The sequence below is a fragment of the Ovis canadensis genome, chromosome 5 (assembly GCF_042477335.2).
Source record: "Ovis canadensis isolate MfBH-ARS-UI-01 breed Bighorn chromosome 5, ARS-UI_OviCan_v2, whole genome shotgun sequence".
In the NCBI taxonomy this organism is placed as follows: domain Eukaryota; kingdom Metazoa; phylum Chordata; class Mammalia; order Artiodactyla; family Bovidae; genus Ovis; species Ovis canadensis.
Genome location: NC_091249.1, coordinates 70,707,005 through 70,721,830, shown reverse-complemented (window position 1 = coordinate 70,721,830; position 14,826 = coordinate 70,707,005). Strand labels below are relative to the sequence as shown.

Here is a 14,826-nt window from a genome sequence, read left to right as displayed (position 1 = left end):
TACCACAGTACCAAAGAGAAAGGGAAGGAAAAAATTTTAGCCAAATTCTGACCCATCTTCTTGGGGGAAGCAGTCTACCTTGATGTTAGCTACTTGTCTCCCTAGTCAGTTACGTTTGGAGATCACCAACATGTCCATAGTTCCCAGGGCCAGGTGGAGCCTTCTTCAACTGTGAGATGTGCCCTCTGTGAGATGAAACGTCAGTTCAAGCCCCTGAAGTCTGCCATTTAGGCAGTGAGGAAGATGGGTTATAGTTCCTTCCAAGGAGATTCAAGAGCAGTCTTTGTTCTCAGTGATTCTAAATAAGAAAGATGGGAGAAAATTGGGAACATTAGTTTGGAGAGTCAAAGAAATATTTAAGAAAACTAGAAGAGTTTGGGATCTGGTTCGGTTTAGAAGCATATGTAGCAAAACCTTAAAGACAGTTAACAAGACTAGAATCTAATCTCTACAAAAGTACAGACGTAATTTTTCTGTGTACAGTCACCTCCATATTCTTTCAAAGATAATCACAATAAAACGAATTTGTTTGCATTAAACCTGCCCTGGTTATTTATGTAAGTTCAACAAGAATAATGATTGACCACCTAAGCTTTGGCCACATCTGAGTCTGTGCATGTCTCTCTCAAATATGACATAACAGTCAAATTGTTGGTAAAAAAAAAAAAAAAGTGCTGCTAGTTGTATTCTGTAACAAGGAGAACTGATTCTATTTGAACTTAAGTAAATAACTACATTGTTGTGTTAGACTACTCAAGCATTTTTGAATTATGGAGGAATCAGATAAGGAGAAAAACACAGATGTTTTATCTTTGTTTACAAAAATATGCTTTCCCAAATTGCTTCACAACATGGTTTAAGGAGAAAGATTTCCTTAAATCTGGAAAAACAAAACATTAAGGAATGTTTCAATGTTTCAAACAAAAAGACATTAAAAAATGTAATCATCCTCCTCAGCACATTTGGTCCCATGTAATTAATACTTGTTTTATTTGAATCCAGTTTTTCCATTAGCTATGGAAGTTCTTACGCATTTCAGTTTTATGATCATAAAGTTATCAGAAACTTGTATTTGTCAAAGTCTTTTCCATGACTCTCCTTGAAGACTGAAATACTTTTTCAGGAACTTTTGCAAAGGCAACAGAGTAAAACAATAACTCTGTAAATGACAAAAGGCATCAAAAATGGTTGAAGAGCTGATGAGCATTCATGACAATGTAATTGACGAGGAAATTGCGGTATTTCTGTGACATATTTTCAGAAAGTAACTAGAATTGTGATTGATAACATTAGATTTCCAGGAATTTCACACAATTTCTGGAACAGTCACATCATCTACCTATACAAATACATCACAATGAAGGTTTAATATTATTTGACAGCGCTTCCCAGACTCTTAATATATCCAGTAAACCTAATTGGTTTAACATCTCTCTTTTTCTAAGGAGAGGAAACAAATCTTTTGTCATTTTCAGGAGGCCCTTTGGAAAATCCCAAAATGAGTTCTAAGTCAAAAAGGCTATTTAGAATTTGATTTGGGAAAGTTTGTCAAAAATAGCAAAAGATTTTAAAACATTTGGTCAAATAGGATCATAAGTCACTGTGAAATAGTACTTATCCATTTGACTGTGATGACAACTGAAGACGTCACAGGCAATTACAGAAAGTTAAAAAGTTGTACAATTTCTTATTAAGAGGAAGCCAGTAATATAATAAAACTTGTCCTTTCAGCAGATGACAGAAAACCTACCTAAGTACATTATTGACATTAAAGCTTATTTTTGAAACTCATATAATGAATTCATTCAATCTCATCCAGCTTGACCTCATATAAAATTCTTTTCCCAAGGTTCCTTTTCCACAAACTTTTTGTCCTTTTATTTTCTATTTCCCATACTGAAATAAACAGTCTCATTTTAGAACAAAATTGCTTTTTTTTCCTCAATAAAAACACATCTCTATTCTTTGTACTCTCATTTACCAAAAAGACGCACTACTTTCTTTGCATATGGAGATGTTCCCCATATTATTTATATTAACTTTAATTATGTATTATATATACATATATGTATGTATCCACTATTTAAATAAAATATTTTATACATTATATATAAAGTGATTTTATAAGCTTTAATTAAATATATTAGAATTTTTGATCATAAAAAACCTTAATTTTTAGTGAAAATAAAGTAATCGGTTGCTAACTGTCTTTTATATTAGCATTCTATGGCTTGATATATTTGTAAACATTTTTATAATTTCTAGAAACATGCTTTCTCACAGTAAATTTTTTCATTGTGGCACAAATCATATTTACTAAGAGAATCAGGTATCTTTAGTTTCTCTGTAAAAGTAGGCAAAAAATAAACTTGTGTTCAGTAATTAGTGTTTCAACATATTATCTTATTTAGAGATAATCTAGATCTTTAGTGACTATCCATTATTTAATTTGAATGATGAAGCTCCAATATTTTGGCCACCTGGTGTGAAGAGCCAACTCATTGGATGCTGGGAAAGATTGAGGACAGGAGGAGAAGTGGGTGACAGAGAATGAGATGATTGGATGGCGTCATTGACTCAGTGGACATGAGTTTGAGCAGACTCTGGGAGATAGTGAAGGACAGGGAAGCCTGGAGTGCTGCAGTCCATGGGGTCACAAAGAGTCAGACATGACTGAGTGACTGAACAACAATAATTTAATTTAACTAACAAAACCTTAATGTTTCAAGTTACCAAAAAGATTTGAGGAAACCATTATGCAAGTTCACCTAAAAACTTCTATCCTGTTTACATCTATCGATTCACTTATTTTCAAGGATAATGTTTAGACTACCTAGAAAAACTTCTTGTGATGTTAGACAAAGTCAGCTGTCATCCCCATTTGCTCACAGATTTCAACAGATACATAGTTATTTGACCAATAACCCAAGTAGAAAAGTTGTACATCTGAATTATTTTTAATGCTCTTAATTCTGAAGACATACCTACTTTAATCAATAAACCTAAACGAGCTTTTATTTACCACAAATTATCTCATGTCACATAAATCTGAAAAGCATTGGAGTTAGTTTCTATTATATTTCTTAATTTTCAGTTCAGTCGCTCAGTCATGTCCGACTCTGTGACCCCATGAATTGTAGCACGCCAGGCCTCCTGTCCATCACCAACTCCCAGAGTTCACTCAGACTCATGTCTGTCGAGTCGGTGATGCCACCCAGCCATCTCATCCTCTGTCGTCCCCTTCTCCTCCTGCCCCCAATCCCTCCCAGCATCAGGGTCTTTTCCAATGAGTCAACTCTTCGCATGAGGTGCCCAAAGTATTGGAGTTTCAGCTTTAGCATCAGTCCTTCCAATGAACACTCAGGACAGATCTCCTTCAGAATGGACTGGTTGGATCTCCTTGCAGTCCAAGGGACTCTCAAGAGTCTTCTCCAACACCACAGTTCAAAAGCATCAATTCTTCAGTGCCCAGCTTTCTTCACAGTCCAACTCTCACATCCATACATCACCACTGGAGAAACCATAGGCTTGACTAGGCAGACCTTTATTGGCAAAGTAATGTCTCTGCTTTTGAATATGCTTTCTAGGTTGGTCATAACTTTCCTTCCAAGGAGTAAGCATCTTTTAATTTCAGGAATCCTTAATTCACATAGTGCTTAATTTTATTCAAACCAATTAAATGGAACTCTTTATACAATTATTTTGGTAATGTTATCCAGAGGTAGAAAATACCGTACATCTATAACATATATACTTCTTGTTTGTTGTTTAGTTGCTAAGTCATGTCTGACTCCTTTGCATCCCCATGGATTGTAGCCCACCAGGCTCCTCTGTCCGTGGGATTTCCCAGGCAAGAATAGTGGAGCAGGTTGCCATTTCCTTCCCCGGGAGATCTTCCTGACCCAGGGATCAAACCTGCATCTCCTACATTGGCAAGCAGATTCTTTACCACTGAGCCACTCGGGAATCCATATGTATAAACACACATAAATATATAGACAGATGCAAAAAAGACCTTATACCTCCTCTTTTAAAGTGACTGCCATGGATCAGGTACAGTAATACAAAATTCACTAGTTATAAAGAAGTCCTAATCTTAATTATTTTCTATAGATGAAATAAGATTACCTGCTCCAACGGGTAAAGTTTTTGGTTTTTTGTTTTTTACTAATATTAATAAAGAGACACTTCCAATATTTTTTATTCACCAAAGTTTTAAAAGACCTTTCTCCCCTTTTGTTTTTTTGTTTCTGATGTGAATTACCTCTCCAAAGTTGGCATTTTAAAGAAATGACCTATATAAGAAGTCCTGGAGCATTTCTGGTTTGGTGAAAGATTTGTAGGATAAGGACAGTTGCTTTTAATTCCCTGAGGAATTGGGTTGCAACTTAAATGACATCATAGGTTGATCTACCCATAAATTGTTTTACAAAGGCTTTATAAGGTTATTATTTTCTTTCCTTCTGGGTACATAGTTTTATTTTAGCTTAGGGGAGGGTGACTAAAAATAAATTTCTATCAGGCTCTGAATATCAGCTTCCAATCTGGCCAGTGTCTGACTACAGAGCTACTTAAAAATTCTTTTAAATATCTTCTCCGCCTTCAATGGGTACAAAACAGTAAATATTTCTGGCAGTTTGAACAACCTCATGGACTTGAGAGGCATCCCCAAAGAGTGCAAAAGGTTTTTGTTTAATCTCTGTCTTTATTGGATACTACACACAGAGATACAGGAGAACTGACTCTGGTGCGAATTTTCACCACTAGCTGGCTTTGGCCAGATTTTCCAGGATCCCATGTGCAGGCTCCAAGTGGGATTTAAAGTAGAGGGTATAACTCTGTATATACCAGACTTTGGCAATGTTTATGAGTATTATTATTACTTTTGTAATAATAAAGTTGGAAAAGACCCTGATGCTGGGAAAGTTTGAGGGCAGGAGGGGAAGGCCGCGACAGAGGATCAGATGGTTGGATGGCATCATCGACTCAATGGATATGAGTTTGAGTAAACTCTGGGAGATAGTGAAGGACAGGGAAGCCTGGCGTGCTGCGGTCCATGGGGTCTCAAAGGGTCGAACATGATTGAGTGACTGAACAACAACAGTTAATTTTAATTTCCCTCAGCTGTTTAATGAAATAATGTAGCATTTGACCAGGAAATTTCTTGGAGTCGCATCAGTTCTGAGAGGTGCCCTGAGCCCTCCTTTAGGGGCACGTATGAGGGGATCTGAGTTAACGCTGAAAAATTCACATAAAATTTTTGGGGACAACCTTTTTCCAGTGCTTCATTTGATTTTAAATGAGACATTGACCCCTAGGCCAGCTTTTTGATGCTGGACCCCTAGGAGAATGTAATGGGTGAGTTCTAGGTATTGTTTTAGGTGGTAAGCCTTGGATCTGTTGTACTGTGAGAGCAATAGCTTGGTGGGTTTTGTTTATAATTTTACTCCAAAGTCTCCACAGTGCTCACTATGGTCATAAGTTCAGTTGAACTGGTGATGTCCAATTTTTTCCATCAGTCCCCTAATCTCAGGAGAGAGTCCCTTTGCAAATAGGGCATCCAAGACAGGTTGAGTGACCTTATCTGTTATATGAAACCCCGAATGCCTTAGAAAGAGAGCTTCCAGATGAACCTGAAAATCAGATTCATCTCTCTCTTGAATAACAGACCAATTTGCATGGGCAGGGAAGACTAGGAATGACTCTTAAAAGATTAGTTGGTTTTTTTTTGTTTTTTTTTTTTTTTAGCTTTTTTGGTCCATGAGGGGACCATGTTGAAGACTGAATACTTCAAGTACGCCCTTGAGGTTTTGCCTTTCATCTTCCTTCATCCAGTTTGGAGCTTCACTAGGTCCACCAGCACGTACCAGGGCTGACAAAGATCAGCAGCCTCATCCTCTGGCCCACTGTAACAGCTCTAAATGATTCAGAATCTTTTGGGATTCCTCCTGGGTTTAGGAGATTCTTTAATTATGACTCTTAGTTCAGTCTTTGGCCCAGGAGTGAAGGGTGCTAAGGAGGATTGCCTGTAACCTGGGGTGGTTTGACTTGAAAAGGCAGCTGTTTAATAATCTCTTCAAAGTGGAGAGGCAGTTGAGAGAGAGAAGGAGTTGAAGATGAGCGCTCAGGTAAAGGAGGATGGAGAGGAGCGGTAGGAGCCACGTCAAGGTTGCTGACTTCTGGTACCTCTCATGTCTTCAATTTTTCATGAGCCTTTTGCAGTGAATCTTTCAGTGAAGTTATTTTGGAATCTTAAAGCTTTTTGGCAGCTTCTGCATTCTGCATACCAATTGAAACAGGTATCCCATTCTGTTTGGTTAGTTTGGGAACCTTTGCTTTCAAGTCACTTAAAAATGAATGATCTTGTCTAATTGGAATGTTCCCCATAATGGACATGCTAATGAGATTGCTTTTATTAACATTTTGCCATTTTTGTAGATAGCTAAAGTTCTTAGACATGAAATAAACACATGTGCTGGAATCTTTTGCTCTTCTTTAGATTGTAAGAATCCTATTATTATTATTTTAGATAAGACTTTGGGTCTCTCATAGGCAAGCAAATGTCTAAAGGGGATGTGCTACTGGGCTGGGGATTGTGGGGTGTTTAATGGTGTATCTCATTGCACAGACGTTTCCTTGATGTTGACAAGTGACCTGGTATCACTCTAACTCATTCCTTGAGCAACTTATCCTGACACAGGAGTCTTATAATTAGGTGGTGAGTGCTCTGGCAGCTTTAAATGCTCCATCCATACCTCCCAATTTTGCTGATGTTTATCTTTTGAGATCAGCAATACTTTCTATCCACAAAAAAAAAAAAAAAAAAGATAATGAACATGCACCTTAGCATCAGTTCAGTTCAGTTCATTTGCTCAATTGTGTCTGACTCTTTGCAACCCCATGAATTACAGCATGCCAAGCCTTCCTGTCCATCACCAACTCCTGGAATTCACTCAGACTCACGTCCATCGAGTCGCTGATGCCGTCCAGCCACCTCATCCTCTGTCATCCCCTTCTCCTCCTGCCCCCAATCCCTCCCAGCATCAGAGTCTTTTCCAGTGAGTCAACTCTTCGCACAAGATGGCCAAAGTATTGGAGTTTCAGCTTTAGCATCATTCCTTCCAGAGAACAACCAGGACTCATCTCCTTTAGAAGGGACTGGTTAGATCTCCTTGCAGTCCAAGGGACTCTCAAGAGTCTTCTCCAACACCACAGTTCAAAAGCATCAATTCTTCGGCACTCAGCTTTCTTCACAGTCCAACTCTCACATCCATACATGACTCCTGGAAAAACCATCACCTTGACTAGATGGACCTTTGTTGGCAAAGTAATGTCTCTGCTTTTCAATATGCTATCTAGGTTGGTCATAACTTTCCTTCCAAGGAGTAAGTGTCTTTTAATTTCATGGCTGCAATCACCATCTGCAGTGATTTTGGAGCCCCCAAAAATAAAGTCTGACATTGTTTCCACTGTTTGCCCATCTATTTGCCATGAAGTAATGGGACCAGATGCCATGATCTTCGTTTTCTGAATGTTGAGCTTTAAGCCAATTTTTTCACTCTCCTCTTTTACTTTCATCAAAAGGGCTTTTTAGTTCTTCTTCATTTTCTGCCATAAGGGTGGTGTCATCTGCATATCTGAGGTTATTGATATTTCTCCCAGCAATCTTGATTCCAGCTTGTGCTTCTTCCAGTCCAGCGTTTCTCTTGATGTACTCTGCGTATAAGTTAAATAAGCATGGTGACAATATACAGCCTTGATGCACTCCTTTTTCTATTTGGAACCAGTCTGTTGTTCCATGTCCAGTTCTGACTGTTGCTTCCTGACCTGCATATAGGTTTCTCAAGAGGCAGGTCAGGTGGTCTGGTATTCCCATCTCTTTCAGAATTTTCCACAGTTTATTGTGATCCACACAGTCAAAGGCTTTGGCGTAGTCAATAAAGCAGAAACAGATGTTTTTCTGGAACTCTCTTGCTTTTTCCATGATCCAGTGGATGTTGGCAATTTGATCTCTGGTTCCTCTGCCTTTTCTAAAACCAGCTTGAACATTAGGGAGTTCACGATTCACCTATTGCTGAAGCCTGGCTTGGAGAATTTTGAGCATTACTTTACTAGCATGTGAGATGAGTACAGTTGTGCGGTAGTTTGAGCACAGTAACAAAGAGATGTTACTGTGGACTGGTCAGTAGAGGGCCTTGTGTGCACCACCAACAGTTCCCAACATGGAACAATTTTGGGGAGACAATTGAACCAGTAAACCCCAAAGAATGGGGACTTTAGACTGATTCCAAACAAATGGGAAACTGCAGCAGTTTTCACCGTGGAATCTGGGGATAGAACCAAAGACTGGATTTACAGTCAAATGGCGAATTGTGAACTGAACCAAGGGCTAGGGGCTTGGCTTCCAGTTGGAGCTACCTGCTGACTCAAGCTAACCTCCCCTGGACTGAAAAGCCAATTAGACTGGGAGCTCAGTGCAGAGAACAGAGCTCAGAACCAATGACCTTTGGAAACACAGAGAAAGAGAACTCAAAGGGTTCAAAGGGCACCATGTTTTCCCTTGTTCCCAAAGTCAGCAGAAGTATACTTAAAAAGATCTCGTTGCTACCACCAAATCTGTTAAAAGGCAAAATTCAACTAAGTGAATTTTAAAGAGGTTATTGGCTTTACTTAGTGATTCATGAATTGGGCAGCATCTGCTCTAGTAGAGAGAGCGGAGCACCTGTACAAAATGGAAGGCTGTGGTGAGCAGAAGAGGGGTGAGAACAAGGAAGGCAGATCATCTCATCTTTCTTTGGGGGATGGAAGGGATGTATCAAACAGAGCACCTCTCTAGTGCTGTGAGCAGGAGATTCCAGGCTGACTGGTTGAGATCACATTCCTGGAGGAGGCTAAAACTACAATCGGTTAGATACTAAGTTTAGCATAAACTAGCATAAGTGACTCCATTGTTTAGCATAAGTGACTCCATTTTGGGCCTGTGGTCTGTTTAACAATATAGACATCTTTTGGCTGGCACAGTGACCAGCTCTTGAGATTAGAGGGACTTTAGTTGTCTTAAACCAAAGAGCTGGAACCTATGACTTCCATATTAAGGTGACTTCCAACAAAGTGAAGATGCCTAATAGAAGGTGATGAACTCACTCTTGCAGAAGCAGCTGAAGTGGACAAATACATGGTCAAGGAACAGGGACTCTGTGGGGACAGGAAATGTGAGAGCCAAGAAAGGCCTGTGTGAAACAGTTTATCCATTAGGAAATGATTAAGCGTGCAGAAGTCATCCTTGGTTGTATGACTGACCTCAGACATCCACAAGAGGTTATGGACTTGTTGGGCTGGAAAAGAATGAAGAAATACACCTTAAACACTCATGACATAGTAGCTCATCCTGTCCACCCTGAAGCCAGTAATGTGTCTCAATGCCAATCCATCCTTTCTTCAGCCAGTTCAGTTCAGTCAGTCAGTCATGTCTGACTCTTTGCAACCCCATGGACCGCAGCACGCCAGGCCTCTCTGTCCATCACCAATTCCCAGAGTTTATCCAAACTCATGTCCATTGAGTCGGTGATGCCGTCCAACCATCTCATTCTCTGTCATCTGCTTCTCCTCCCGCCTTCAATCTTTCCTAGCATAAGGGTCTTTTCAAATGAGTCAGCTGTTTGCATTAGGTGGCCAAAGTATTGGAGTTTCAGCTTCAGCATCAGTCCTTCCAATGAACACCCAGGACTGATCTCCTTTAGGATGGACTGGTTGGATCTTCTTGCAGTCCAAGGGACTCTCAAGAGTCTTCTGCAACACCACAGTTGAAAAGAATCAATCCCTCTGCGCTCAGCTTTCTTTATAGAAATAAATTTCATCCCTTCTTAAAGGCTCGTATCTTCTCAGGGAGCATTCCATCGAAAGGGGGCCCACAAGGCTTCCATGCCCTTCTCCTGCTCATGGCCCCAGCCTTAGGTCCCTTCAACCCACACACTCCATGGTATTCCAGGCCTGTCTGTCTTCAGTGCTGTTTCATTAATCTTGGAGGCCTGGTCCACCTTTCTTCATGAGGCTGACCTCCTTTATTTTATTTTATTTTTGTAAGCTTTGAAGTTTATTTATTTATTTTTGATGGTGATGGTCAAAAGACTGTTGCCATGCGGCCTTTTCTATAGTCTCCTTTTTCTTTGGCGGGAAGGAGCTGCTCTCTAGTTGTGGTGGACAGGCTTCTCATTGGAGTGGCTTCTCGTATTGCTGCGCACGGGTGGGCTTCAGTAGCTGCAGCTCCCAGGCTCTAGAGCACAGGCTCAATAGTTGTGGCTCATGGGCTTAATTGCTCCACGGCCTGTGGTATCTTCCCAGACCAGGGATCAAACCCATGTCTCTTGCACTGGCAGGTAGATTCTGTACCACTGAGCCACCAGGGAATCCCCAAGGCTGACTTCCTTGTAAGTTCTATTTTATGCATAGTGAGCTAGTTGCCCGTCTCAGTTCCTCCCGTCACCTTGTACATTCTCTCTTCTATGAAGTCTCTCCTAAGAGTTATATTAAAATGTTTCATGTTCTTATAGAGAAGGACTCTAGCCTTATTCACCTTTGGGTTCCTAGCTCTTAACAGAGTCTGTTGCACATGGTGGTAGTTGCTTAGTTAGTATTCTTTGCACAAAACTATGGAAACCTATGTTACAGCATTTACTTGGGTGGCTAATAAATCATGTTCACTGCCTTTGGCCTCTTTGGCCTTGCTCACTTTCTTACAAGCAACAGAAAAGCTGGTTAATAAGCTACCACTTATTGAACACTGTTCAAGAGCCAGGCTGTGTGCTGGTCGCTTTACAGGCATTGATGTCCACTGACTTGCCAAACAACCTTAACTGTTTTAGTGCTTATGCTTTCCAAATGAGATAACTAAGACTCAAAGAGGGTGAGAAAATTCTGAAGGATCCACAGTGGACATTCAAACAGGCTGTGTTCTTGCCACCCCTCCACCTGGGATGCTGTCACTGTGTGTGTCCCTGTTTATAACAGCACTTTTCTCTCCCATGCCCTGGAGCCATTTCCATTTCCTGCTTCGTGTTTACTTATAAGACTCTGAGCAGATCATGGAGCAAAAGCACTTGGATGTTAGTGACAAGGACATGATTGCACAGTTGAAGGCTGATGTTTTAAGTGTGCATTCAGTTCAGGCTGTATTGATTTCTCCCCTCTCCACTTTGTTATGGCCAAGTGCTCCGGGCAGAAATCTAACACGACAGGCTCAGAAAACTGTTCCTAGGGTCAGGAGGGTCACAGGTTTCTCTGCACTGATGTGTGGGAACATTAGCCAAATGACAGAGGCTCAGCCAGAAGACTTTAAGTGACTACAGTCGGATGCTTAGAAATTTATTTATTTTTGACTGTGCTGGTATGTTCTACACAGGTGACTTAATACCTGCCAGCCTGAGGCAGGGCAGACCTCAGCTTGGTCTGGTTTGCTCCAGGACAGTAATACTAGTCAGTCAGGCTTTCTGTGAACACAGAGCCTTTGTTTAAAAACATTTTTTTATTAATTTTTTTAGAATTGTTGGTTTACAGTGTTGTGTTAGTTTCTGCTGTACAGCAAAATGAATCTGTTATATGTATGGATATATTTACTCTTTTCAACATTTCCTTCCCGTTTAGATCACCATAAAGCACTGAGTAGAGTTCCATGCTCTATACAATAGATTCTCGTTAGTTATCAATCTTATCCATAGTAGTGAATATGTCAACCCCAATCTCCCAGTTCGCCCTACCACCCCCGCACCTTGGCATCCATATGTTTGTTCTCTACATCTGTGATTCTATTACTGTTTTGCAGATGAGTTCATCTTGACCACAACAGCTTTACTGCATTGTAACTTCTTGTCCACCTGTTTCTCGTCCCACCTCTGAGTTTCTTAAGCACAAGGATTAGATCGCATGCACCTGTTCATTCACTCAAGTCACAACGATTAAGAACATACTGTGCTTCACTTCTGTGCTTGACTCTGGATGGATAGGGATGGATAGAATAGATTAGACCAGAACTCTGTCCAGAAAGCGTTTGCAAACATCTGAGAAACAACTACTAGAAACTGTTATGAGAACTCTTAGGCATTTTATTCATCTTTGTAGCCCAGAATCTTCACCTAGCACCTGAAATAGCAAGCGTGCTGATTATTTCTTGAGTCCTATTTATATGCCTGGCACAAGGCTAAGTACTTTATATTCATGATCTTATTTAGTTCCCACAGCTCTTCATATAGAGCTGTCAGTACTATTACTGTCCTCATTTAATAGGTGGGAAGTGTGAAGCATCCAGGAAATGCTTGCGCGAATCCAGAGATAGTCGTACACTTGAGCCCGTATTGTTCAGTTGTATTGTCTCTTCTCAAAATTTCTCATCTGGAAGATTATCCAATATCCTTCAGTAAACCATTCTTATATTTTAGCCAACATCATTAACTTTTTTCTCTTTAACATTTTATTCATTCAAGAAAGTCTGCCAGTCCCAAGAGCATGTCATATAAAATCATAGCGTTCCATTATGTTTAAGTGGCCATTTGGAGTTGGAGCTGTTTAAGAAGAGCCATCAGTCTAAGGTGGGTTTAGACTAGAAGGTGTAAGCCCTAAAATACATGGAAAATGTAGTGCTTGTCACTTCCTCCTCAGCTTCTTTGCTGCTGCGTGGGTCCTACAGAGAACTCAGAGAAGTTTGCTATCTGACGGGTATCTTAGATCAGTGACTCCCACCGTTTTCTCCATCATCAAGCCAGAGAACTACTACTATTAGCCATCATACATTGACCATTCACTACCCACCAGGCATTGTTCAAGGGGCTTTCCATACATTTTCTCATTACTATAATTATTTTCCTCATTTTCTAGATAGGAAAACTGAGATTCAAAGAGAGACTGGACACAGTCCAAATTTGAAGTGCAGAGCCCAGACTCACAATGTGTGTGTGTGCATGCTCTCTCACCTAGTTGTGTCTGACTCTTTGAGGCTCTGTGGACTGTAGCCCATAGAGTTCTCTATGGGCTCTCCAGTCCATGAGATTTCCCAGGCAAGATCTAGATTGGATTGCCATTTCCTTGTCCAAGGGATCTTCCTGACCTAGGGATCCAACCCACATCTCCTGTGTCTCCTGCATTGGCAGATGGATTCTTTACCACTGAGCCCCCTGGGAAGCCCTCCAGACTCACAACACTACCCTCTAGTTATTTCTATCAAAACCCATGGCAGACGTCAATAGTAATTTTTCAAGTATGTGTCTTAAGGGTGAGGGGAGTAGAGTTTAGAAAGCCCCCTCCAAGTAGTCCTAATATATTTCCCACCCACAAAATCACAACCAAGCATATAGACCATATGGATAGATCCAGATGTATCTCAAGTTCTGAAGGGTCTCCTGACCCCACCAGCCCCTTGGTCTCTTCTTTCCTTAAACCCAGAGCCTATTTAGATTAAAATTTTAAATGGCAGTTCACCAAGTAATGTCTCTTTTTTTGAGACAAAGAATAATGACTTTATTTGGAAAGTCGGCAGATAGGAAGATGGCAGACTAATGTCTCAAAATGACCATCTTTCATGTACTGTTTTACAATAGCCTCTTAGCTTTCACTTGGGTATGTTGTCTGCCCTTTCCAGCTGAGCCAGAAGTTACTTGAGGGCAGTGTTCATGTCATCTGTAGGGCAGCTGCATAACATATGGTAGGGCACACAGGCACTTAATAGGTGCCACTTGTTTGCTGCAAAAGAGACAGGCTAGGTTATTAGGCTCTGGAGGCAACTAAACCCAGTTTCCCACTTACTATGAGTAGCTGAGATCCAGTGAAAAAAATATGTAAATTCCATTTACTTTATTTGTGAAATATGATTAGAACAACACCTCATAGGTTTGTTGGGAATATTCAGAGGGTTCATACATACCACTTGGTGTAGTTCCTGGCACTTAATAAGCACTCAATAAACAAGAATTAGTAATGTTGTTCTTACAGAATAGCTGAATTCCTTGGACGTTTGATATTTGTTCCATGCTGGGCTAAATGCTTTGCTTGCAATTATCTCATTTAATTTTTTTATTGTATATAGAAAAGGTTTGTCTGCTTCAATGAGACATACCTTTCCTGTTACCCCAAAGTTATTTAAGAACATTGGCTGCTCTCAGTGTTTACAGAGGCAAGTTGCAGGCTGCCAGGCACAAGTATGCTATCGCAACACACTCTTGGTAATCTTTAGCCTTCTCATAATCATTAACTGCTAACAACAGCTAAAGCAAATGTTTTGCTTTTTTATATAAATTACAGTGGATTCGGATAACTGTGATACTCTCCCTCCCTCTCAATTCTGTCCCTATGCCCTCTCTCTCAAGTTAAAGAAGAAAGGAAAAATGGGTGATTAATCAGAGCATCTCACATGGACACTTCTTCCTTGTATGTTGCTGTACAAAACAGAATGAGGGCCACTGGTCCAGGCTCTGTGTGGTATCAAATCTTTTAGAACCTAGGGACACTTACAGGGCAGACAGAGAGCAGCTGTTTCATTCACTGTGATCCAGACCAGGAGGAACGGTAAGTTCTTCAAGGCACCAGTCTGTGTACTTTACAGAGAAGTTACAACAGGCTGTGTTGCCCTGTTTTGTTTTGTCTTATCAATTTGGTGCTAAATAACAAGCTAAGAGATTTCTGGCCACACTACAGAAAGTATGCTTTGGTGATTGATAAAGGAATTCTGCACAGCACAGAGTTTTCAGGGCAGTGAAACTACTCTGTCTGATACTACCATGGGGAGACATGTCATTCTCCACTTTTCCAGACCCACCAAGTGGACCCTAATGTAAACCATGA

The 14,826-nt window shown here is 40.4% G+C and overlaps 1 protein-coding gene across 11 annotated transcripts in view; it reads left to right on the top strand.

Moving 5' to 3' along the window:
• The window catches only part of PPP2R2B (protein phosphatase 2 regulatory subunit Bbeta), a 478,597-nt gene that overhangs the window by 276,009 nt on the left and 187,762 nt on the right, over window positions 1-14,826 (top strand). Inside the window, exon 1 of one of the 11 annotated variants that reach the window (XM_069592350.1) lies at window positions 14,266-14,550. The exons of 9 other annotated variants lie outside the window; for them this stretch is intronic. The gene's annotated coding sequence lies outside the window, so the exon portion shown is untranslated. Of the gene's footprint in view, window positions 1-14,265; window positions 14,551-14,826 lie in introns of those variants that run through there. One more of the 11 variants, XM_069592344.1, reaches the window with a different exon arrangement.